This window comes from Delphinapterus leucas, chromosome 5 (assembly GCF_059928025.1).
Source record: "Delphinapterus leucas isolate spDelLeu-1000000601 "Yukka" chromosome 5, BTC_Dleu_Yukka2, whole genome shotgun sequence".
NCBI classification, from domain to species: Eukaryota; Metazoa; Chordata; class Mammalia; order Artiodactyla; family Monodontidae; genus Delphinapterus; species Delphinapterus leucas.
The window spans coordinates 4,746,020-4,771,256 of NC_143133.1; the positions used below are offsets into that span (position 1 = coordinate 4,746,020).

At 40.4% G+C, this 25,237-nt stretch overlaps 1 pseudogene; it reads right to left on the reverse strand.

Annotated features, from left to right (window-relative positions):
* Window positions 1-10,750: 10,750 nt before the first annotated feature.
* Window positions 10,751-25,175, reverse strand: LOC111164883 (non-histone chromosomal protein HMG-17 pseudogene; annotated as a pseudogene).
* Window positions 25,176-25,237: the final 62 nt, after the last annotated feature.

A 25,237-nucleotide genomic window follows, 5' to 3' on the forward strand; every position in this document is an offset into this window, starting at 1 on the left:
AAAACATAAGTTTTTTTTTTTTTAATTTTAAGTAAAAGGATGAAAAAATCCATCTACTGTACTTGGAAGCTAAGAGGAAAATCTCTTATATAATTCTCGTTCAAGGAGAAAATCACAGTTGCTGATTTACAAAGTACTTAGAAATTAATGACAATGAGAACAATAAAATTGAAACATAAGGATTCAGCTGAAGTAGTATATAAAGGAAAATCACAGATCAATATTTTAATATTAACCAATATAGAATGAATTAAAATATACCAAATGGTCTACCTATCACTTATACAGTACTTAATGTGTCAGACAATGTTGTGTTCTGAAAAAATTTTCTCATTTAATCTTCACAATATACCTATGAAGCAAGTAATATTTTCCCTCTTTTACATATAAAGAACCAAAGCTCAGAGAGGTTAAGTGTCTTTCTGAAGTTTATTCAGCTAATAAGTGATAAAGTCAATAATCAAACCCAGTCTTTGAACCACTACACTATACTACCCCTTACCTTAAATGAGAAAAACACATAAAGTTTTAAGGAAAAGCAGGTAAAATAATAAGGCAATGAATTAGAATCCAGAAATACAGATCAAAAAAGGAAAGAGCTGGTTGTTTGAAATGATCAGTAAAATAAATATGGCAAAATAAAAATAGCAAAGATTTTTAAACAGGAGAGATGATGTTAGAAATTTAAAAGGAGATATATTCAGATACAAAGGGAATTTTAAATATGAGCGAATACTATGTATAAGTCCACGTATTCATAAAAATATTTTATTGAGCACCTACCACATAACAGGCAGGCCCTGTACATGTCACTAAGGATACGGTGGTTAGCAAAAAGATGCAATTTGTGGAATTTGCTTGACAGGATACCAGAGAAGAAGGAATTTACTCCAAGAAGATTTACAGAAATCTTGAGTCTTTGGCTGACTGCTAATCTGAGCATGTGTAGAATAATACTCCACAAGGCCAAGCAAAGATCAACTACCAAGGAAAGAACAATTACCCGGGAGTTGCTGGAGTAAAGACCTCAATGAACATCTGAGGAATTCAGTAGAGACAACTGAAGGCTTATGCCTTTAGTAATAGGGCTACCCTAGCCCTAGATTAAAAGCTACCGTAGGTTTAACCTAACAACGTTTAAAAACAAGCCTTGAAAGGGTAAAGCTGATCCACAATAACTTAATTTCCTGCCAAAACAAGACTCAATACTTAAACACACACACACAAAATTAAGACAGTCAGCAATATAATGTTCACAATAACCAATATACAATAAAAAATTACTAGATACGTGAAACTTCAGCAAAATTTGATCCATAGCTGGGAGAAAAATCAGTTAACAGACCAGAGATGACAGAGATCACAGAATTAGCAATAGGACCTTTAAAAAGGGCTGACAAGTAAATGTGAACATATGATAAAAATGGAAGATATGTAAATGAAGGAAATGCAACTTCTGGAGATGAAAAATACAGTATCTGAAAAATTTAAAAATCAATGTAGAAGCTTAACAGCAAATTGGACACTGTAGAAGATTGGTGGGAGAGTGAGTCAAGATGGCGGTGTGGGAAGATGTGGAGTTATCATCTCCCCGCAACTAGGGCACCTGCCAGCCGCTGTTGGGGCACTCTGATGCCCAAGGAGACGGGAGGAACCCCAGAGTGAACTGATAGGACGTAGGGGGGCTGAGGGGAGAGGAGAAGTGGAAGCCAGACAAGATCAGTGCCCCTGAGGCTGGGGAGATCAGGAGAGAGAAAACTACTAGAACTAATCAATGAATTTGGCAAGGTTTCAGGATACATAATGCACAGAAATCTGTGGCATTCCTATACACCAACAATGAAAAATCAGAAAGAGAAATTAAGGAAACACTCCCATTTACCATAGCAGCAAAAAGAATAAAATACCTAGGAATAACCTGCCTAAGGAGGCAAAAGACTTGTACTCAAAAACTATAAAACACTGATGAAAGAAATCAAAGATGACATAAACAAATGGAGAAATATACCATGTTCTTGGATTGGAAGAAGCAATATTGTGGAAATGACTGTACTACCCAAAGCAATCTACAGATTCAGTGCAATCCCTATCAAACTACTAATGGCATTCCTCACAGAATTAGAACAAAAAATTTTACAATTTGTATGGAAACACAAAACATCCCGAATAGCCAAAGCAATCTTGAGAAGGAAAAACTGAGTTGGGGGAATCAGGCTCCCTGACTTCAAACTATACCACAAAGCTACAGTAATCAAGACAGTGTGGTACTGACACAAAAACAGACATATAGGTCAGTGGTACAGGATAGAATATCCAGAGATAAACCCACGAACATATGGGCACCTAATTTAAGACAAAGGAGGCAAGAACATACAATGTAGAAAAGTCAGCCTCTTCAATAAGTGGTGCTGGGAAAACTAGACAGCTACATGTAAAAGAATGAAATAACACTTCCTAACACCATACACAACAATAAACTCCAAATGGATTAAAGACTTAAATGTAAGACCAGACACTGTAAAACTTTTAGAGGAAAACATAGGAAAATCACTCCTTGACATAAACCACAGCAAGATCTTTTTTGACCCAGATTCTAGAGTAACAGAAATAAAAACAAAAATAAACAAATGGGACTTAATTAAACTTAAAAGCTTTTGCACAGCAAAAGAAACCATAAACAAGACAAAAAGACAACCCTCAGAATGGGGGAAAATATTTGCAAATGAAACAACAGACAAAGGATTAATCTCCAAAATATACAAACAGGTCATGGAGCTCAATATCAAAGAAACAAACAATCCAGTTAAAAAATGGGTGGAAGACCTAAATAGACATTTCACCAAGGAAGACATACAGATGGCCAAGAGGCACATGGAAAGATGCTCAACATCACTAATTATTAGAAATGCAAATCAAAACTACAATGAGGTATCACCTCACTCTGATTAGAATGGCCATTATCAAAAAAGCTAGAAACAGTAAATGCTGGAAAGCATGTGGTGAAAAGGGAACCCTCCTACACTGTTGGTGGGAATGTAAATTGATACAACCACTATGGAAAACGGTAAGGAGGTTCCTTAAAAAACTAAAAATAGAACTACCATATGACCCAGCAATCCCACTACTGGGCGTATACCCTGAGAAAACCATAATTCACAAAGAGACATGTAGGGACTTCCCTGGTGGCGCAGTGGTTAAGAATCCGTCTGCCAGTGCAGGGGACTTGGGTTCGAGTCCTGGTCCGGGAAGATCCCACATGCCGCAGAGCAGCTAAGCCCATGCGCCACAACTACTGAGCCTGTGCTCTAGAGCCCGTTAGCCACAACTACTGAGCCTGCATGCCACAACTACTGAAGCCTGCATGCCTAGAACCCATGCTCCGCAACAAGAGAAGCCACTCCAATGAGAAGGCCACGCACTGCAACGAAGAGTAGCCCCTGCTCACCGCAACTAGAGAAAGCCCATGCGCAGCAAAGAAGACCCAATGCAGCCAAAAATAAATAAAATAAATTTTAAAAAATAATAAGAGTCATGTACCACAATGTTCATTGCAGCTCTATTTACAATAGCCAGAACATGGAAGCAACCTAAGTGTCCATCGACAGATGAATGGATAAAGAAGATGTGGCACATATATACAATGGAATATTAGCCATAAAACGAAACGAAATTGAGTCATTTGTAGTGAGGTGGATGGACCTAGAGTCCGTCATACAGAGTGAAGTAAGTCAGAAAGAGAAAAACAAATACCGTATGCTAACACATATATATGGAATCTAAGAAAAAAAAAAGGTACTAATGAACCTAGTTGCAGGGCAGGAATAAAGAAGTAGACATAGAGAGTGGACTTGATGACATGAGGTGAAAGGGCGAAGCTGGGGCAAAGTGAGAGTAGCATCAGCATACATACACTACTGGATGTAAAATAGTTGGCTGCTGGGAAGCAGCCGCATAGCACAGGGAGATCAGCTCTGTGCTTTGCCATGACCTAGAGGGAAGGGATATGGGGATATGTGTATGCAGATGGCTGATTCGCTTTGCTGTGCAACAGAAACTAACATGGTATGGTGAAGCAATTATACTCCAGTAAAGACCTATTTTTAAAATAATTGCTGAACTTGTAAGCAGCAATAGAAGCTATTCAAATTATAGCACACAGAAAAAAAGAGAAGAGTTTCAGTTTCCTGGGGAACAATAAATATGAAGTGCTCTGGGCTTCCCTGGTGGCGCAGTGGTTGAGAGTCCGTCTGCCGATGCAGGGGACACGGGTTCGTGCCCCGGTCCGGGAAGATCCCACATGCCGTGGAGCGGCTGGGCCCGTGAGCCATGGCCGCTGGGCCTGCGCGTCCAGAGCCTGTGCTCCGCAACGGGAGAGGCCACAACAGTGAGAGGCCCGCGTACCGCAAAAAAAAAAAAAAAAAAAAAAAATCAGCAACGATATAGAGGACTCGAAGAATTTTATCAACCAACTTGACCTACTTGATATTCGCAGAGCGAGCACTACATCAAACAGTGGCAGAGCACACATTTATTTCAAAATGCATATGGAACATTCACCAACATAGACCAAAAACTGGGAGATAGTTTTGAAAATTCTCAGTAAATTTAGAAATGACTGAAAGTATCAGCCAAGGTCAATCAGAAAATAGAAACCACAGTGATCCGACCATGCAAAGTTTAATATAGAGAATTATTAACTATGATGGGATTGGGGCAACAAGGGGTTAGCTAGTAGAAAGTGAAGAGAACTGTAAATATAGGAATATCAGATATAAGAAGTAATTACTACCCCTAGGGCTGAGATAGATTCCCCAAGGTACCCCGGGCCCTGCCCCCAGCTGCAGCCTGAGATCTAGACCTCGTTAGAGAGGGCAAGGCCATGGCTTACTGAGTGGCGGGGAATTTGCTTTGGTTGTGTGCCAGTGAAGCATGCTAGAAATCCATCTTCTGGAATATACTGAAAGTTTACCCTCTAGGGTACCAGAGAAAGCTGTTCATGGGTCGGTGTCTTGTGGGAGCCACTCTGCTCCGGAAGTCTGAAGGTGGATCTGGGGAAGCTGCTGGGTGCTGGGGAAATTGCCCGGAATGCAGGAGCCTGGTGCTGGGGAAGCCCCTTCACTGTAGGAGCCAGGCAGTAAGGAGCTATCTGTAGTGCAGCAGCCAGGGAAAGGCAAAGCACTGCAGGACGGGGGGTGCGAGAGAAGCTATGTGTGTGTCAAGTGTCAGGCAAGAAAGCAAGCAAGAACTAAGAAGGAAAAGTCCTTCCAGCGCCTTCTACTGACATAACATTGTGCCATCTGGCAAAGGAAAAATACTCAAAGAGCACAGTTCCCGTTTTAGAGCAGGCAATGAATCTAGGAGAGAAAAGAATTCTTAATAAATTGCTTAAAGGAGAAAAATCTTATCTGTCATCATCTCTACAGATACGGAAAAGGCATTTGATACAAAATTTAACATCCAGTTTTAATTTTAAAATCTTTGGTAAATTAGGAATAGGATACTTCCTTTACAAATAAAGAATATCGAATATTTTCTTCCAGAAGCATGGCTGGTAAGGCTCTTTGAGGGGTCCTGCTCTGGCAGAATGGGTATCATCTACATGAGATATGCTCTATAAGGCACAAACCCTTAGCCCAGGCTGATGAGCAAGCAGATAGGAGGACATATCAGGATAAGTCCTGTCAACAGCCGCAATCTTGATGCACAGCCCTGGACCAGTTGCCAAGTGGAAAGCCGTGCATGGGACTCCCTCCCTGAAACAAGACTCCCTATGGGAGCTGAATTAATTTTAAGTCTGTGTTGCTCCCCGGCTATGAGCAGAAACAGAAGCAAAACTTTTCTGGAAGGAAACATCCCCAATTTAGGTCAAGAGGACTCCCAAGATTAAGGTCAGGCAATGAGCTCACAGTCAAAGAACTACAAGCACCAAGAAGCCAAACTTCCGCGAGTATCTGCAGAAATAATATTCAACAGATACAGAACTCCAAGGACCATAGTAGTGCAGGTGATAGCGTATAGAATAACTATACTCCAAATGTTAAAAATAAAGGATGTAATGACAAAAGATGAGCAAGGCCTAATGAACAGGCAGAGGGGGAGGCAGGTGGGAGAGGGTAGACTTTCTACACATGAGAAATGTCATTGTTGTAATGACAAAACTCAGTGCAAAGATTAAAGAAAAAATGAGATGCAAATGAAAAGAAAGTTAATAAATGAGAAGATTTATCTGAAGAAACTATCTAGGGTATACTACAGAGAGGCAAGGAACTAAAAATATGAAAGAGATAATTAAGAGATGGACACTAGGATGAGAGAGCCTGTCATATAACTAATTGTAATCTCAGAAGGACAGAATAGAATAAAGGAGAAGCAATATTCTCCCCCAACATTTTATAAAACATTTTAAACATACAGAAAAGTTGAAAGAATTGTGAACACTCTTATCCACCAACTAAATTCTAGAATTAACATTTTGTTACATTTGCTATATCACTTATCTGTCCATTCTTTTACCCATCCATCAATGCATTCTCTTTTTTTGATGTATTTTAGAGTAAGTTGTAGACCTCACCTCTAAAGATTTCGAGACGTTTCCATTAACTAGTGTTCAATACTGTTTTATAGTTCTTTTTTCCCACCTAGGTAAAATTTACATATAGTAAAATGCACAAATCTTAAATGCATCATTCAGTGAGTTTTTACAAGTGCATATATGGATATAACACAAACTCCTATCAAAAAATAGAACATATCCATCACCCCAGAAAGTTCCCTCATGCCTCTTGTCAGTCAGTCAGTCCCTGCCCCTTACCTCCCACTGGTTACAAATGTTCTAAATGAGATGCGATATTTAAAGAAATAGTACTATGACTTTTGCAGAAAGGATGAAAAACAGGTACCTGCAGTTTTAAGAATCACAACATAACCGGACTTCCCTGGTGGCGCAGTCATTAAGAATCCACCCGCCAATGCAGAGGACACGGGTTCGATCCCTGGTCCGGGAAGATCCCACATGCCACTGAGCAACTAAGCCCATGTGCCACAAATACTGAGCCCGCGAGCCACAACTACTGAAGGCCACACGCCTAGAGCCCGTGCTCCACAACGAAGTGGCGCAACTAGAGAAAGCCCCTGTGCAGCAATGAAGACCCAATGCAGCCAAAAATAAATAAATAAAATAAATAAAATTTTTAAAAAAGAACTAGAAAAAGTATCTTTAAAAAAAAAAAAGAATCACAACATAACCAAAGCAGGGTAAATAAAAAGAAATGCATAATGACACATAGTAAAGAAACTGAAGAACTCACAGCAAAAGATCATAAAAGCAGCCAAAGAGAAAGGACAGATCAGAACAATTAAAATGACAACGGATTTCTCATCAGCATCAATAGAAACCAAAAGTTAATGGAATAATATCTTTCAAGTGCTGAAAGTGAGCTAGAAGTGTGTACTCACCCAAGCTATTGTTCAAGAACAAGAGTAAAAAAGAAACATTTAAGTTAAATGAGAACTGAGAGTTTACCTCAGAGACCTGCATTAAAGGAACTCCTAAATGATATATGAGAAGCAGTATTTCAAACAGGTTAAGAATATTTAAAGTCTGCTTGGTTTGAATTCCTGTTCTGCCATTTGCTAGTTGTGGGATATTAGGCAAGTGAGTTAACATCTCTGTGCTTCAGTTTTCTCGTTTGTAAAATGTTGACAATAATATGTATAGCTGATTCACTTTGTTGTAAAGCAGAAACTAACACACCATTGTAAAGCAATTATACTCCAATAAAGATGTTAAAAAAATAAATAAAATGTTGACAATAATAGTATATACCTCATGGAATTTTTATGAGGATTAGATGAATTAGTAGAAAGTAGAAGTTAGGGACTTCCCTCGTGGCCCAGTGGATAAGACACCACGCTCCCAATGCAGGGGGCCCGGGTTTGATCCCTGGTCAGGGAACTAGATCTCACATGCATGCTGCAACTAAGAGTTCCCGTGCCACAATTAAGGAGCCCGTCTGCCGCAAGTAAGACACAGTGCAACCAAATAAATAAATATATTTTTTAAAAACCCATAACAATATCATAATCCAAATTAAAAAAAGAACTTAAAACCTGGCATAAAGTAAGTGCTTTTTGAGAGCTTTTAAAAAAAATTTACAAAGAAATTATCCTAGAAGAATGGTCTGAGGTGCAAGATAGAATGGTGAGTGAATCAAAAGGTAAACAAACTTGTCAACTAAACATTGTCTGAAAAAATGTCTGATTTGTGAGGTTTAAAAAAATGTACAGAACTAATACCTTGAATAACACTAGCATGTAGGCATTGAGAGGAGGAGTAGTCATTTTGTTTAGAAGACGGGTTAATATACTGTTTACATTTTGTTAAGTTAGAGGTACAAGAAAACTTCTAGAAAGTACAAATATACCGTACGAATTCCAAATAAAGGGAGAAATGGAGTTTTAAAACTCTGAACAAAAGTTAATTTTTTAAAAAATACCTCCAAAAGGGTGAAAAAGTGGCTCCGAAAAAGCAAGGTAAACATAAACAAAAATGATGTTGAAATAAGTTCAAATACATCAAAAATCAAAATGTATATGTATTAAAACTACCAGTTAAAACATACAAATTGAAATAAAAAGAAAAACCTAGCTAGATGCCATGAATAAAACACTCAGTTCCTCTGGGAATTTGTTCCAGGACCCCTGAGGATACCAAAATCCATAAATGATCAGAGACCTTATATAAAATGGGGTAGTATTTGCATATAACCTACACACATCCTCCCATATACTTTAAATCATCTCCAGATTATGTATAATACCTAATACAATGTAAATCCTATGTAAATAGTTGTTAGCACATGACAAATTCAAGTTTTGCTTTTTGGAACTTTCTGGAATTTTTTTCCAAATATTTTCCATCTGAGATTGGTTGACTCCATGGATGCAGAACCCTCAGATAGGGAGGGCTGACAGTATATATGGGGAAATGGTTTTTCAGGCAAAGGGAAAAGCAACTGCAAAGTCCTAGAGGCAAAAACAAGGTTCAAGGAATGCAAATATTTAAACTTTTTAAATCTGCTTAGAATCAATTTTTTTCCCCCACTTCAAGTGAAATATAGAACGCTTACCACCACATAGGCCCATTTATCCTCTCCCCTTTATGGTCTAGTCGTCATCAATTACATCTACATGTGTCAAAATCCCCCTCAGGCAATGTTGTACTTTTTGCCTTTAACATCAAACGTATTTTATGAATTCAAGAGGAGAATAGTCTACCATATTTATACAGGTATTCACCATTCCTGGTGCTCTTTCTTCATTCCTGATGCTCCAGTTTCCTTCTGGTATCATTTCTCTTCTGCCTAAAGAATTTCTTTTAGCAATTCTTTTAGAACAGACCTGCTGGCACTGAGTTCTTTTATTTTTTCTTCATCTGAGAATGCCATTATTTCACCTTGATTTCTGAAAGATATTTTTACGGCATATACTATTACGTGTTGACCATTCTTTTCTTTCAGCACTTTAAAAATGTTGTGTCCCTTCCTTCCAGACTGCATGGTATCTCAAATTGTTGTTATTCTGTAGGTAATAGATTGCATTTCTCTGGCTGCTTTCAAGATTTTTTTCTTTGTCTTTATTTTTCAGCATTTTGATGATGATGTTTCTGGGCACAGACTTCTTTATGTTCATTATGTTTGGACTTTGTTGAGCTTCTTGAATCTGTAGGTTTGTGTCTTTTGCCAAACTTGAGACTTTTCATTCATTATTTATTCAAAAAATTTTCAACACCTTTTGTTATTATCCCACAGGTCCCTGAGATTCTATTCATTGTTTATCCAATTTTTTTTTCTCTGTTGTTCAGGTTGGATAATTTGTAATGATCTGTTTTCAAATTCACTGATACTTTTCTCTGTCATCTTCTCGGCTACTGAGACCATCCAATGAATTTTTATAATTTTGGCTACTATATATTTCAATTCCAAACTAAACATATGTTTCTTCTTTATATTTTCTATTTCTTTGCTGATACTATATATTTTTCCATTGGTTTCAAAAGTGCTTTTGATTGCTTGTTAAGATAATTTTTATAATAGCGTTGAGAACTTTGAAGGGTCTGGGATTTTACCTTACTTGCAAGTTAACACGTTAGGCTGCCACAGTTTAATGGATAGTGGCAGAAGTTGTGAGTCTCCTGGGTCAGAGACAAAGGACCATTTATTGCCTAGAGCAGTAGCAGGAAGTAGAATATCAACATTTATGCCAGTTTCCTGAGCCCCAGGTCCCACCAAGTAATACCAGGAGGACCAGGTGATACCTGCACATGCAGTGAGTTTCATTATAGGAGAGGAACTTGATGGGAAACTCCAATTTGTAATGCGGGACTAGCAAACCTATCCAACTGTGCCCTGGAGAGAGACATTCTCTCTTTTATTCTAGACAGCAAACAAATCTGCCCTTGGCCCCAGAGGAAGACATTATCTCTGTCTTCCAAGGATGTTTGCTATACAAAAATCCCTGAAAAGATAGTCCAGGAAAAAAGCTGTTAATGCCCTTGCCCAAAAGACATACAGAAATACAAGAGATCACAATGGAGAATTGTCTCTCAAGTAGCTGCTCCAAAGCCTTTGTCAGATACCTCCACTATCTGTGTTCTCTCAGCATTGACATCTTTTTTTCCCATGTGAATTGAGATTTTTCCTGGTTCTTTGTATGCTTAGTAATTTTGATTGTATCCTGGATAGTTTGACTGTTCTGTTTGTTTGTTTTTTTTTCAAACTGTATCCAGCTTTATTAAAGATACTTTTCATAAACAATCATGGTATTTCAGGCAGGACATGGGCAGACAATCGTTAACAGTATACAACAACTTTCAAACTCCCTTTTTCAGTGGGCTACCAAAATCTGAAAGCCACTATAAAGCCCAATGAAGTCTTCTTGTGATGCTCTGAACAGGGAAAGTTTAGAGTGAGGGTTGACATTTCACATTTAGTATGTTGTTTAACAACTTTTCACAAGCCGACCCTGACTTTCAGGAAATGGAAATGAAAATAGCAGAAGTATCAATCTGAAGGTCCACAACCTAAAAAAGGAACCGCTGCTCTTTTGAGGGACGCCATCTCAGTGGTCACACTGGAAAGTCCAGATTGCCTGACATACTGGTAACCAATTTTGAGGGGTCAGGTTCCAACAGGTCTCTGGGTTTAAGGGAGTCAATTCTAGGCTGAAAGTGGTGAGGGAGAAGAGGACATAAAAACTAAATTTAGTTTTTCCACACCACAAGGCATTTGTGCCAAGGTGGCTACTGTGTGTCAACATCAAGGAACCCCTCCTTCCTGGGAACCAAGAGGAAGTCTCTCACAACCAGACGGGAAAGGTGTTCTTTATCCCATGTCAATCCAGCTTCGGAGACAATCTATTAGTGACATGTGCTCTTCCCCCAAAAAACAATAATGAAGTGTTCCGTATGCTAACAACATAGCTTAAAAAAAAAAAAAGTAAAACAAAATTCTGCATTTTTATAAAACTTGATAGAAAATGGTACTTCAGACTGTACAGTCAGCAGAAGCACACAGTTATCAAGAAGGCACACACCTCACTTGGCATCTCCTGTACCCTCAGCTTTCTGTGCCTGGTCTGTTTCGGCACCTCCGTTTTCTGCAGGGTTATTCCCATCCTTGCCTGTATCAGCTTCCCCCTTTTTCCCTTTGGGTACCTTCTCTCCCTTCTTTGCAGGGGCCTTTCTAGGCTTGGGCTCTGGCTTTGGAGGAGCAGGTTTAGCAGATGACCTTGCAGATCTTCTCTGTGGTTCGTCCTTCACCTTGGTTTTATCTCCTTTAGCATCCCCTTCAGCCTTTCTCTTGGGCGTGGTGGCGACGGCGGCGGGACGTGGGCGCTGGACACGGGCACGCAGTGGCGCGCGGCTTTGGCCGGTCCAGGGGTCGCTCTCACCTCTTCTTCACACTGCTCCGACTGTTCTGTTTTGAAACTCTGTGTATTGTTTAAATTCTATCGAGAATGTTGATATTTTGGTTTTAGCAGGCAATCAGCCTGGGTAGGTTCAGGCAGTAGTGTAATGGTGTGCATCTCAAGGGAACTAGGATTTTGGAAGGAAGGGGAAAGGTTTGGATTTGGCAATGGAGAGCAAGCAGGACTCGAAGGATTTAAAACAAAACAAGACAAAACACCTACAACTTGAGAGTATTGCAAGGAAACGAGGAGACGGCCAGGTTTTTGGTTAGAGTAAGAAGATAAAGGGAAAGGTTAGAAGAGTTGTTAAGGGCAACGGGGGATTTGACTCATGACAGCACAATGAAAGAGTCAGGATAGATTAAGAAAAGTGGGAAGTTAGGCTAGATTAGAGCAAAGCATTATGGGGTTAAGAATCTATATGATGAGTTCAAAAAGAGTCATGTACCACAGTGTTCATTGCAGCTCTATTTACAATAGCCAGGACATGGAAGCAACCTAAGTGTCCATCGACAGAGGAATGGATGAAGAAGATGTGGCACATGTATACAAGGGAATATTACTCAGCCATAAAAGAATGAAATTGAGTTATTTGTAGTGAGGTGGATGGACCTAGAGTCTGTCATACAGAGTGAAATAAGTCAGAAAGAGAAAAACAAATACCGTATGCTAACACATATATATATGGAATCTAAAAAAATGGTTCCGATGAACCCTAGAGGCAGGACAGGAATAAAGACGCAGACATAGAGAAAGGACTTGAGGACATGGGGAGGGGGAAGGGTAAGCTGGGACAAAGTGAGAGAGTGGCATGGACATATATACACTACTAAATGTAAAACAGATAGCTAGTGGGGAGCATCGTGTAGCACAGGGAAATCAGCTCGGTGCTTTGTGACCACCTAGAGGGGTGGGAGAGGGAGGGTGGGAGGGAGGGAGACGCAAGAGGGAGGGGATATGGGGATATAAGTATACATATAGCTGTTCCACTTTGTTGTGTTGTGGCTGGAAGGACTTGTGGAGCCATTCTTTAAATCCAGCACACTGAAAACCCTCGAAGCGTCCTTTAGAGACTAAATCCTTGGTGTTGCTGCCACTGGACAGGCAATCTTCCAGGAGCATGGAAATCCTGCTGTGGGTGGGAAGTGTATAATGATGTATATATACCTACTGGGAAAACCCAAGAAAAACAACATCATTTTAGGTCTCTCCTCAAACTTCAACTTATCAGAGGGGCCTTATTTGAACATGTTAACTGAAGTAGTATTTTTTGTGGTCACTTTCCATTCTCTTACTATGCTTCCCCCACCTTCTTAGCACTTATCACCACCTGTCATATATTTATTTGTTTAGTATTTCTTCTCAGTAGAATGTAAAGATCTTGAGAACAGATTTTTTTTTTTTTTTTTTACTGCTTATTTCCAGGACCCAGAATAGTGCCTGAATATTTACAGAATGAATGAATGGATAGATAAGAATATTAGACCCGTTAAGTGAGTTCAGTATCATGGCCAATTACAAAATCAATAATCCTAAAATTAATAGTGTTCCTATATACCAGCAAAAGCCTTCAGAAGAATATTTTAAAAGATAATATTTATTAACAGCAACCAAAAAAATATCCAGAAGTAAACTAAATGGAAACTAAATAATATGGAAATTTTACTGACAGAATTGAATGAATAGTGAAGTGTGCCATATTGCTGGATGGAAAGACATAATATTGTAATGATGAAAATTCCCCCCAAATTAACCTATAAATTTAACACAGTATCAATCAAAATCCCAGCAAAATTTTTAGGGGAGACAGAGGGGCAAAATTTGATTAAAAGATTTAAAATTTCATCAGGAAGAATAAAGGCTTTATATAGTCAATTAAATTCTGAAGGAAGGCACTGATAAGGGACCTTGCTCTACCAGACACAAAACCAAAAAATATAGGAAAAGACAAATTTGTGGTATGTATCAAAGCCTTAAAGAAAAAAAAAAGGTGCATAGCCCAGGCATTCCACTTCTGGAAATTTTTCCAGTCAGTGTTTGCTAAGTAGAGGATGGTTCAATTAAACAAATACCTGTGGAATACCATGGAACTTTTAAGAATGATGGTGTAGAACTACATTAGTTGCTATGGAAGGTGTTCACCATATATTTTTGTGTTAAAAAAACTGATTACAAAACAATACATCTGTTATCCTCATTTCTTATAAAATTGAAAAATAATAATTTATATATATATATATATATGTAAAGAAATAAACTGGATGGAAGGTTATACATGAAAATTTTAATGGTAGTTCCTTGGGAATAAGGATTACAAACGATTAAAGCTTTTTGTTGTTTTTTTGAATTTGTATACTGAAAAAATTAGGAAGTTTCCCCCAAAATGGGATGGCAGTTAAACTCTTCACTATTGCCACCTGGTGGCTACCACTGACAGATATCATTTCTTTTCTGTCACCTTAAGAAACAACACACATAACATCGTAACTATAAAGCTGTAAAGAAATCTGCAGTATCACCTAGTTCTAGCCATCATTTTATGGCTGAGAAAATAAAAGGCAAAAACGTTTAAGCCATTTGTCTAGAGTCACACTGTTAGTGAAACTTATTAATAGTAACAAACTCTTGTTAAGCCCTTTCGCTAAGTACTTTATATAGACTGTCTCATTTTATTCTCATAGGAACATATGACGTAGTTCCTATTTTTACTCTCATTTATCCCTATTTAACCAATGAGGATCCTGAGGCTCACAGAAAATGACCTACCCGAGGCTGCACACTCAGCGTAGAGCAGGCATTCTGAGGTCCACAACCCTTTCCTGAACCTCCGCTACGGTGCCACCTTAGTCTCTGAATTGCCCTTGCCCTTTCCATTATATCCCACTGCCTCTTCCTTCAGTGCTTTTGGTGAAAACTCTTAAATATGCCCAGTGTTATGTTCCTCCGGGTTGAAAAGAGAGTATAAACATTTATGGAGAGAAATATAAAGAAACGAAGTGGTTTTACCCTCAGCTCCTTTTAAGAATCTTGTCCAGATGGAAACAGACTTACTTTGAATTGTTCCAGTGTCCAGATCCTAAGGAATCTTAGAGACTTGGGACCATGGATAGGCTTCCCTGGGTTCCCTGCTCCAGTTTTCCGCATGCTATGTTCTCCCCTTAAGTTTTCGTTGACCAGAGCTGAAGAGTTACCATCACTATGTGCGTTGTCCGTGTACTTCGTCCCCTCTCTCTTCTAGCCCTTGCCCAAATTCTTAGGGAGAACAGTCTCTAGCTCTGGATCTATCTTCATGCATCAAAAAGAAATGGCATAACTGCTAATAAGTGCAAAAATTGTACTAGGGATAAATCTTTTGAAAGTGAAATTAGAAATGGGAAATAACTAGTGCGATTAGCCTCTGTAGCCCTTGAGAACCTAAAAAGTCTTTCAGAATTGTTCCCAAAATGAATACATGCCTTTGAACTATCATCTAGTTAAAGCTGACTTTTCTTAAGTACAGTGTGCTTCAAAATAAATTAAATCTTTTAATTTGTACGAGTGCTGTAAAAGTGTTATTTTTCTAAGCTAGCGAAAAGAACATAGTTGTTAGACAGTCTCGAGTTAAAATTCACGTATAAGCTATGGCTTGAGTAAATTATTAAATTTAACTTAAATTGCAATTTTTTCTTACCTCTAAAATTAAGGATAATAATATCACCAAAGGTGGTGGAGAGGATTCAATGAGATGACACATGAAAATGACATACAGGCCTCTAGCAGATACACACTTCCTTCCCTTCTCCCTGTGTTATGTACTTATCCAAACGTTCTTCATACACCTGGGCTAGGGTTTCTTTGAAGGAATCAGTTCTACCTCAGCCAGTCTGAGGTGTTTGAGGCTCTTTACTTTTTTTCTTTCACATCCCATCTTCAGTCTGTCAGTAAGTCCTGTGGGCATCACTTTCAGGATAGATGCTCAATTCGACTTTTTTTTTTTTTTTTAACCCCTCCACAGCTACCATGCCTGTCCAAGCCACCATCATCTCTCATCTGACTGGTGCAGTAACTTCCTAACTGGACTCCCTACTTCCTTCCTTGCTCCCTACCATCTATTCTGCACATGCAGCCAAATTATTTGTTCACAAATTATGTCACTTCTCTATTCAAAACCTTCCAAGAGGTCCCCATCACTCTTAGACTAAAAATCTAAAGTCTTCACCAAAGACTACTAAACCTCTGTGACCGGAACCCTGCCTACCATTCTCATACCTCTCTCCTACCTTGCTCTGCTGCAGCTGCACTGGCCTCCTTACTTTGTAAAAAACAACTGAAGTAGAATTGACTTACAATATTATATGAGTCTCAGGGGGCCTCCTTGCTATTATTCTTTGCGGCTGCCAACAATATACCTGCCTCAGGACCTGTATATCTGTTGTTCTCTCTGCCTGGAATGCTCCTCCTAGATCTTTAATGCCTTGCCTTTTCATTGCCTACCTCAGAGAGGCTGAACCTAGGCACCCCATTTAAACAGATACTCTTCCAAAACTCTCTCTCCTTAAGCTTCTTTATTTTTTCTCGTAGCGTCTACCAACTACCTTGGCATTGAAAAATACATACATACATATATATTTCTCCGTCTTCTCACTTGAAATGTAAGTTCTGTGGAGATGGAGACTGTGCTTTATTCTCTTTGTATCACTAGCATCTAGAACAGAGCCTGGCATGTGCCAGGCATTGCAAACTATTTGGTAAAAAAATATATTTGTGGAATGAATAAAAAAACGTTTAGCTTCCTGCCATCAAGTCAGCAAACTTGCCTCCTTCTATAGCCATCCTTTCCCCTCTTCCTCCTTTAAGTACAAGAGATGTTTTCCTTCTTGTCTGAGGTTAATGTCTCACCTGTGCTGCCTCCTCAATGACCTTGACTTAGCCTTTACATTCACCTCTCCCGCCTGCAGAATTCTCTTTCTAGCAGGCACAAGTCTCTCCCATCTTAAATAAAAATCAAGGGCTTCCCAGGGCTTCCCTGGTGGCGCAGCGTTTGAGAGACCGCCTGCCGATGCAGGGCACACGGGTTCGTGCCCCGGTCCGGGAGGATCCCACATGCCGCGGAGCGGCTGGGCCCGTGAGCCATGGCCGCTGAGCCTGCGCATCCGGAGCCTGTGCTCCGCAACGGGAGAGGCCACAGCAGTGAGAGGCCCGCGTACCGCAAAAAAAAAAAAAAAAAAAAAAAAAAAAAAAAAAATCAAAAGAAAATTGTCTGTCTGCATCTCTTGTCACCCGCCAATCTCTCTTGCTCTTCACAGCCAAACTTCTTGAAATACTTCTTTATCCTCTTTGCATTCCTCACCTCTCCATCCATTCTGGTTTCTCTAAAACTCCTTAGAAACAGCTCACTCCTGCTTTAACAGCTCTCTTCCCTGAGCTTTTCCAGGACATTACTCTCCTCATGCTTTCTCCTACTTCCCTGACTGCTACTCTTCCTGTCCCTCCCTAAAATTCTGTGTATCTGAGTTCAGATCAGGGTTCTCCTTATTCTGCAGATTCTCCCTTGGCAATCTTACCCATGCCCATGGTTTCGGTTACCACCCAAATCTGTATGCCCAGCCCTCATCTCCATCTACTAGGCTCACAATTTATATGACCTACTGCCTACTTGATCCCCACTTGGATTTCCACAAGCACCTCAATATAGAGATGTCATCTTCCCTCTCCTAACTTGTCTCTCCTCCGGTGTTACTTATTTTAGTGAATGGCACCATCATCCACCAGTTGTTCGCGGAAGCTACCCTTGGTTTCTCTTCTCCTTCAAAGCCCCTCACCCCCATCCAGCCAATCAGTAGGGTCCCGTTAATTCTGCTATATTGGGTCAAACTGTTGCCCCACCCCTACCCCCCGAAAGATATATCCAGGTCCTAACTCCTGGCGCCTTTGAATGTGACCTTATTTGGAAACAGGATCTTTGCAGGTATGATTATTAAGTTAAGAATCTCGAGATGAGAGCATCCTGGATTTCGGATGGGCCCTAAGCCCAATGTCTGGTGTCCTTATGAGAGAAAGGAGAGGAAGAGGGAGAGGCAGATTTGATACGCAGGCACAGGGGAGGGGGCCATGGGAAGACCCCTGTGAAGATGGAGGGAGGCTCTGGAGCTACGCTGCTACAGGAACAACAAGGATTGCCAACCCTGCAGACGCCGTGATTTCAGACTTCTGGCCTCCAAAACTGTGAAAGAATGAATTTCTGTTGTTTTATTCCCCAAGTTCGTAGTAATTTGTTATGGTAGTCCTAGGAAACTAATACATCTACCTTCTAAGTATCTTGAAACCCGTCCACGTTTTTCCATCATCGTTCTCCCCATCTAGTTCAGACCCTGATTACAACAGCCTTCTGCCTCGTCTCCCTGCTGCTAGTCTCAGCCGATCTTTCTAAAATGCATGGAATTTACTTCACTACTGACAATCTGTGAGTGGTTTGCCAGTGACTCCTGGATTAAGTCTAAATGCCTGGTCCAGGACTTAAGAGTTTGGCTTCTGCTTACTTGGGTAGCCTTATTTCTCATCTCTCTTCACCCTCACCCTTAATTCTATGCTCCAGACTTAGTAGTAATTTCTTCCTTTTTATTTTTTGGCTACGCCGCACGGCATGTGGGATCTCAGTTCCCCGACCAGGGATGGAACCCATGCCCCCTGCAGTGGAAGCACGGAGTCTTACCCACTGGAAGGCCAGGGAAGTCCCGTAGTAATCATTTCTGATATTTATGGGATACCTACCCTGTGCCAGAAGACACTATTCTAAGAGCTAGATCTCACAACGACCCTATAAGATAGGAAACAGGCCCCTTTCAATGTCTCTGCCTCTGGGACACTGCTCGTGCTCTTCTTGCCTAAAGCGCCCTCACTCTGTCTTCCCTTGCTCTCTGTCTCCTCCTCATAATTCACACCACAATGTAGGTCTCAGCTTATACAGCACTTCCTCCAGGAAGCAGTCCTTGATATTCCTAATCTGGGTTACGTGTCCCACCCCTACCGTCCGTATTCCTATCACACCCTGTACTTCCCCATCATGATATAAAACATTATAACTGTCTATTTACTGGTGTCTTATTCTGTTCAGTCTGCTATAACAAAACATCACAGGCTGGGTAACTCAAACACAACAGAAATTTATGTCTAACAATTCTGGAGGCTGAAAGTCTAACATCAGGGTGCCAGCATGGTCAGGTGAGGACCCTCTTTTGGGCTGCAGACTTCCCACTGTGTCCTCACATGGTGGTAGGGGTAAGCAAGCTCTCTCTGGGGCCTCTTTTATAAGGGCACCAATCCCATTCATAAGTGCTCTGCCCTCACGCATGACCCAATCCCCTCCCAAATGTCTCACTTCCTCGTACCATCACCCTGGGGGCTAGGATTTCAACATAAGCATTTTGGGGGAACACAAACATTCAGACCATCCAATAGGCCTACAGCTCACACTGTATTTTATGTTTCCTGCAGAAAGTGGCTGTTCCTTTCTCTTGCCATTGTAACCCCATCCCCAGAATCTAGCACAGTGCCTGGCACAAAAGAGATACTCAACATATTTGAGTAAATCAAAGAACCTTGGGGCTTCCCTGGTGGCGCAGTGGTTGAGAGTCCGCCTGCCAATGCAGGGGACATGGGTTCATGCCCCGGTGTGGGAAGATCCCACATGCCGTGGAGCGGCTGGGCCCGTGAGCCATGGCCGCTGAGCCTGCGCGTCCAGAGCCTGTGCTCCGCAACGGGAGAGACCACAAGAGAGGCCCGTGTACTGCAAAAAAAAAAAAAAAAAAAAAACCTTGAATAAAGGCTGTTAGTACCATATGTCTCTACTGACATAGAGTAGGAAAAAATGCACCCCTAGACCTAGATGCCAACTGTCCCCTCCCTCAGAATTCTGATGCCTCCTAAGCCTTTGCTTGGGCCCATTCTGAAACATCTTTTCATAAGAATTTCGTGAGACACCCAAGGCCAGTTACTTCTCACTTTCCCATCACACTCATCACTTAGTCAAACAAGGCTCTCCAGGAAGCTATCCTCTCCCATTCCGCTTGCAATCCTCCCAAACCCTTTCTCTTCTGGCTCTGTCCTCTGCCCTGTGTCCTCTGGAACTCCTGCCTATTCAAAACAAACTCACCTATAGTCTCATCCTTATAACAAAATACTCCTTCCACCTCCTGGCCGTAAGCAGAAACCTGGTTTCCCTTTAGGAAACGACTCTTTCTCCTACCATCTGGGGTGGAGACTGTTAATCTGTCTCACCCTCATGGAGAAGCCTCTCCTTTCAGAATTATAGTTTTCAACCATCTACCTCTCTACTCCTGCTGTTTACTGCCATCTACTAACTTCCTAGTTATTCTTTTCTCTAGTTTATGGTCTTTATCTCCACGTGAGTCCCACCGTCATCTGGGATCATTTGCTTGTCCATTCGGACAGCTCTATCTTCTATGTCCTTGAACCCTCTCAATCTGATGACCTTTAACACACTACACTTGATCTACTCCGTGACTGCACTTAGGTTTGTCGCCAGGAACGGTTCTACCTCCTAAATCCTGAATTTCAGTATCTTCCATTCCTTTAGCACATAAATTTTCTTACGAAGTCCCGTCCTGCCACTTCATTTCTTAATCAGCCTAGATGCGTGGCTCAGCTTTTCATGGTCCAGCTTTTCACAAACGTCCTCACTACCTTGCACCCTTGTTTACCTGGCTCAGATGCAGCCTGGGAACACTATAAGAATTTACTTTTCATCCCTATACCCAGGCTTCTGAGTACTTGTCTGGGCTAGAACTCTTTTTGTTGGTTGTGATGAAAATCAATGCAAGATAGTTTAGAGAAAAGGAGTGTTTAATGGAGCTACCAGAGTAGCTCATGTGTCAAGAGTACAACTGGGGCTCCAAGACAGCTGGAACTAGAGACGCCTGCTGCTGGGACTCACTCTGTCTTTTCTGCTTCTCTCAATGTACTGGTTTTCTCCACATGACAAGAAATAGTCTCAAGCATCCTATCCTATGGTTCCTAGAAAGTTACTGTTTCCTCTTATTATAGTTCAGAAAATCCCAAGGGAGGGCTCTGACCTAGCTTAGATCAGGTGTTCACTCACGGACCTATCACTTATAACTAGACAAGGTACTTGAGTCAGTAGCCTCCGTTAGAACTAGATGACAGAATCAAGGAAGGAACAGTTTTCCCACGAGGAGAGAGCCGCAGACACGCAGAATAATAGGTGGCTGCCTCAGAACTCCTAGAGATCGATGAATTGATGCCACTGTGAACTTACAATAGCAACGTTAGAAGGACTCTCAGAACTGTCCAGGAAGCCTACTTGTCCTTAAGGGCTTTGTTGAATCTCCCTCTGTTCTTACAGTTCCTCAAAATAGAATTCTGAGTGCTTCCGTAATCATACTGGATTAATCTTTCAGAGCCCTGTCATGTACTACATCTGGCCCTTGAGGTTTTAACTCAGTTATCAAATTTGACCATTTCTAAGCAATGGCTATTGCATGACAGAAGAATTAGGGTTGTCTAAAAGGATTTGAAAACAACAGTAAAAGTGCTTATTTTGAAAAGATCCTATGACCATGTATTGCTTGAAAGTTTTCACTGGACCTAACCGATGGCCTCTGAATTTCTCTCACAACTACGACATTCAAAACGAAAAAAACAACAAGTGACACCTCTACCTTGCAGAATACAGACACACCATGTATGCTGCTGATACTACTACTTAGCAAGCGCTGAGTTTCCTCTAGGTTATATAATCCACAGCTCATGGCATACAGAAACTGCAAGTAGGAATGGGGTCTTATCAATTAAATGCCTGGTTTAGAGCAGTACCTACACTATTGATTTAATCTCGGTCCATGGTATGCTTGGCTTTTTGGCAAATGCTAAAAAGCATTAGCTTTTTCTTTTATAACTTACCTAACTTCTAACCTCACATGAACTGTTAGAGTTCACAGGTGCTAAGCTCTAGTAGTAAGGTTCCTATAGCCCCAAGTGCAAGTTGAAGTGACAAGTAATCTCTTTGGAGCACCTTCTGGTTTCTTCTTCTGGCTCACTGAGCCATCTTTTAACCTATGACTGGTTTAAAGTGGATTGGTCATCCTGTATGATGACCTTTCTCATGGTAAGTTAATACATTTAAGTTGGCAGTCTAATTTATTCAGCGGTTTACGTAAACAGATCTCTCAGAGCTTTATTACCAGTGGATAAACTTTTAAAACAGAGTTCCTAAACCTGTGTTTAGCTGCCAATCAGGCCCAACCCTGCTGTCTACCATTATATGCCACTACTTAAGCAATCCACTAGCTGGTCATATGCAAACTCATAAACCACTACAGGTCATATGGAAATAAATTTATTTATTTTTTTGGTCTGTCTTTTGCAGGTTGATTTTGATGGTGAAAATCGTCCAACTTTTGCTAATCAAGTTAGGGGCATATATAATGTCTTCACAATGATTGCATTTCCAGGTGAGATAAAATTCATCCACTTAGTAAACACTCAGTGAGCATTTCCTTTGTGCATGGCTTTATGGCTGGGGTAGTGAGGGACATAACAAAGTAAAATCCATGGTCCCAGGTCCCAATCCAGTTTGGGGGAAACTGGAAAACAGTTTGGAAACACTGTTATTTATTTTACAAATAAAAATGTCAAATAATCAAGAACTAAACAAGTTTGAGCCGACACAAATATCAGATGTTCTGATATGAGCAGAAAGGACAGTAAAGCTGAATTTCCAGGAGGGGAGCATCACTGTGAGTTAAAATGGCCAGGGATGCATCACAGAGAAAGTGGGAAATGTGCTGTGCTTGGAAAGGAATAGGAATTGCATGGCGAATTCCATGCCGGAAGAATGGAACAAGGAAAAGCTTCAGTTTTAAAGCTTGGTGTGTGAGTCAGTTTGGCTGGGAGTTTTGACCAGGGCAGTTGTGGAAAATCAGATTGCAAAGGTAAGAGGAAGCTAGCCTATGCCTGCTGTCAAAGACAGATATTGTGTGCAGCTATAAAGAATCATCTTATGTTGGATGAATTTCTTTTTTCATCTTAGATGTCCCTGCCATATCAAAAGTGCCCATTCTAATGCTTAGACTACAAGCCTGGAACATGGTGGAATATAGTATCATGGCAACAATTCACTATTTGTAATGTTGGTGAGGAATGTGGTATAAAGCTCACATGGCTCCAAATGTATTTAAGTGTTCAATGGATGCTCCCTTTGGAATCTTAGCAGTATTCTCAAGCAGGTTAATAATGGAACTACTTATGACTTTCCAGCTTATTGGTAGATATATTCACTCACGCAACAATTTATTGAGTACCAACTAGGTACCAGGCATTTAGTCTACCCTTTGAGGGATTTAAAGATGAATAAACATGATTTCTGCCCTTAAAGAGCTTGTAATAGTATAAAAATAAGATAGACTCTCAAAAAAGTTTAAGTTAATACTACATATAAAGATGAATAAAAGAAAGATGGAATGTGCTATGAAAGATCAGAGAAGGAAGAAATTCAACTCAGCTGAGAAAAACCTTAACGAATGGGCAGAATTTGCTCAGCTGGTAATTGAGGAAAGAACATTTCAGCAAGAGTGAAAAGTATGAAAGAAGACTTGGCGTGGGAAAGCATTAGGCATGTTTGCAGAACTGTGAATAACCTAGTTGTTAACTTGTTTGTTCACAGATTAATGGACAGCAGATTTCCAGTTTTTTAATTATGATGTGCTGACACCTGGGAAAGACACTGTACAACAACGCAAGTGGCCCTTTCTTTTTTCTTTCAAAGGTAATATTTTCAGTAAGCCGCCAGTGTGGTCCTCTTGACCACACAAAAAGCTAACCCTGAGATTTTCATGAGCAACAATGAAAGAGCACAAAATGTAGATTCATGTCAGACTCTTTTAGTCAGAAAGGATCATTTAAATGTTTAAAAAACAGAAGTTCCAAGGCTTCATGATAATTTCTTCTTCTAACAGGAGAAAGCTCAAAGTTGTTTTTTCCAGAGCATCGCTAGGGGGATATTACTCAACACTAAAAAGGAATTAACCACCGATACATGCAACAACACAGATGATTCACAAAACAATTATGCTGAGTGAAAGAAACCAGATTAAAAAAGTAAATACTGTATGATGATCTCTTTTATATAAAAGTCTAGAAAATGCAAACTAATTTATAGATAAAGAAAGCTGAGGCTGGGGGCTGAGAAGGGTAGCAGGGAAGGATGACAGAAGGCCCTGAGAAAACCTTCTGGGGTAATGGATATATGTTTAGTACTTTGTGGTGATGATTTCATAGGTGTGTACATGTGTCAGTTGTACATTTTAAATATGAGGAGTCGGGCTTCCCTGGTGGCACAGTGGTTGAGAGTCCGCCTGCCGATGGAGGGGACACGGGTTCGTGCCCCGGTCCGGAAAGATCCCACGTGCCACGGAGCGGCTGGGCCCGTGAGCCATGGCCGCTGAGCCTGCGCGTCCGGAGCCTGTGCTCCGCAACGGGAGGGGCCACAACAGTGAGAGGCCCGCGTACCGCAAAAAAACAAACCAAAAAAATGAGGAGTTTACTGTTTACTGTATGTAAACTATACCTCAATAAAACTGTTTTTAAAAGACACACTTCCATTTGAGGACCACCAACTTCATCTTTATAACATTTTATGTCAAATCTGAGTAAAAGATTAGTGTAGAGATCTGTGTGTGTGTGTGTGTTTTAATTTCTGAACCAGATAAGATAATCATGAAGACAAAAGCACTTATATGATTAGGTATAAACTATCATAGTTAAATGATGAAGTAAAGTGGTCTACTATATTTTATTTCTATAGATTGAAATTGCTCAACTTTATTAGGGAATAAATACTAAGGAATATTTAAATTCAGAATATAAGTAGGTAATGGAATAAACAGTCCTGTTACTACCTCATGCAATAATGTAAAAACAGACCATTCATTGACAGAGAAAATTTAACTTTAATCAACTTCTCCACTTAGACGTAGAAACAACATTGCCATCTAGTTGTTGGATACTGAGTATATTGTTGAAATATTCTTGACAGTGTTCAATTTCTATTGTATGTAGCTACTCAAGGAACATACAGAAGGCCCCAACCAATTAAATTACCTTCCTAAGGGTGTGACTGTGACTGCCACAGTGTGGTTATACTGCCACCGTAAGTACAAGGCAGGTGGCCGTGTATTCTCTGACTCCTTCATGCTCGAGGCTCTTCTGTGTGACACACACCCCCCACCCCCCAAGCAAAACAAACAACTTGATC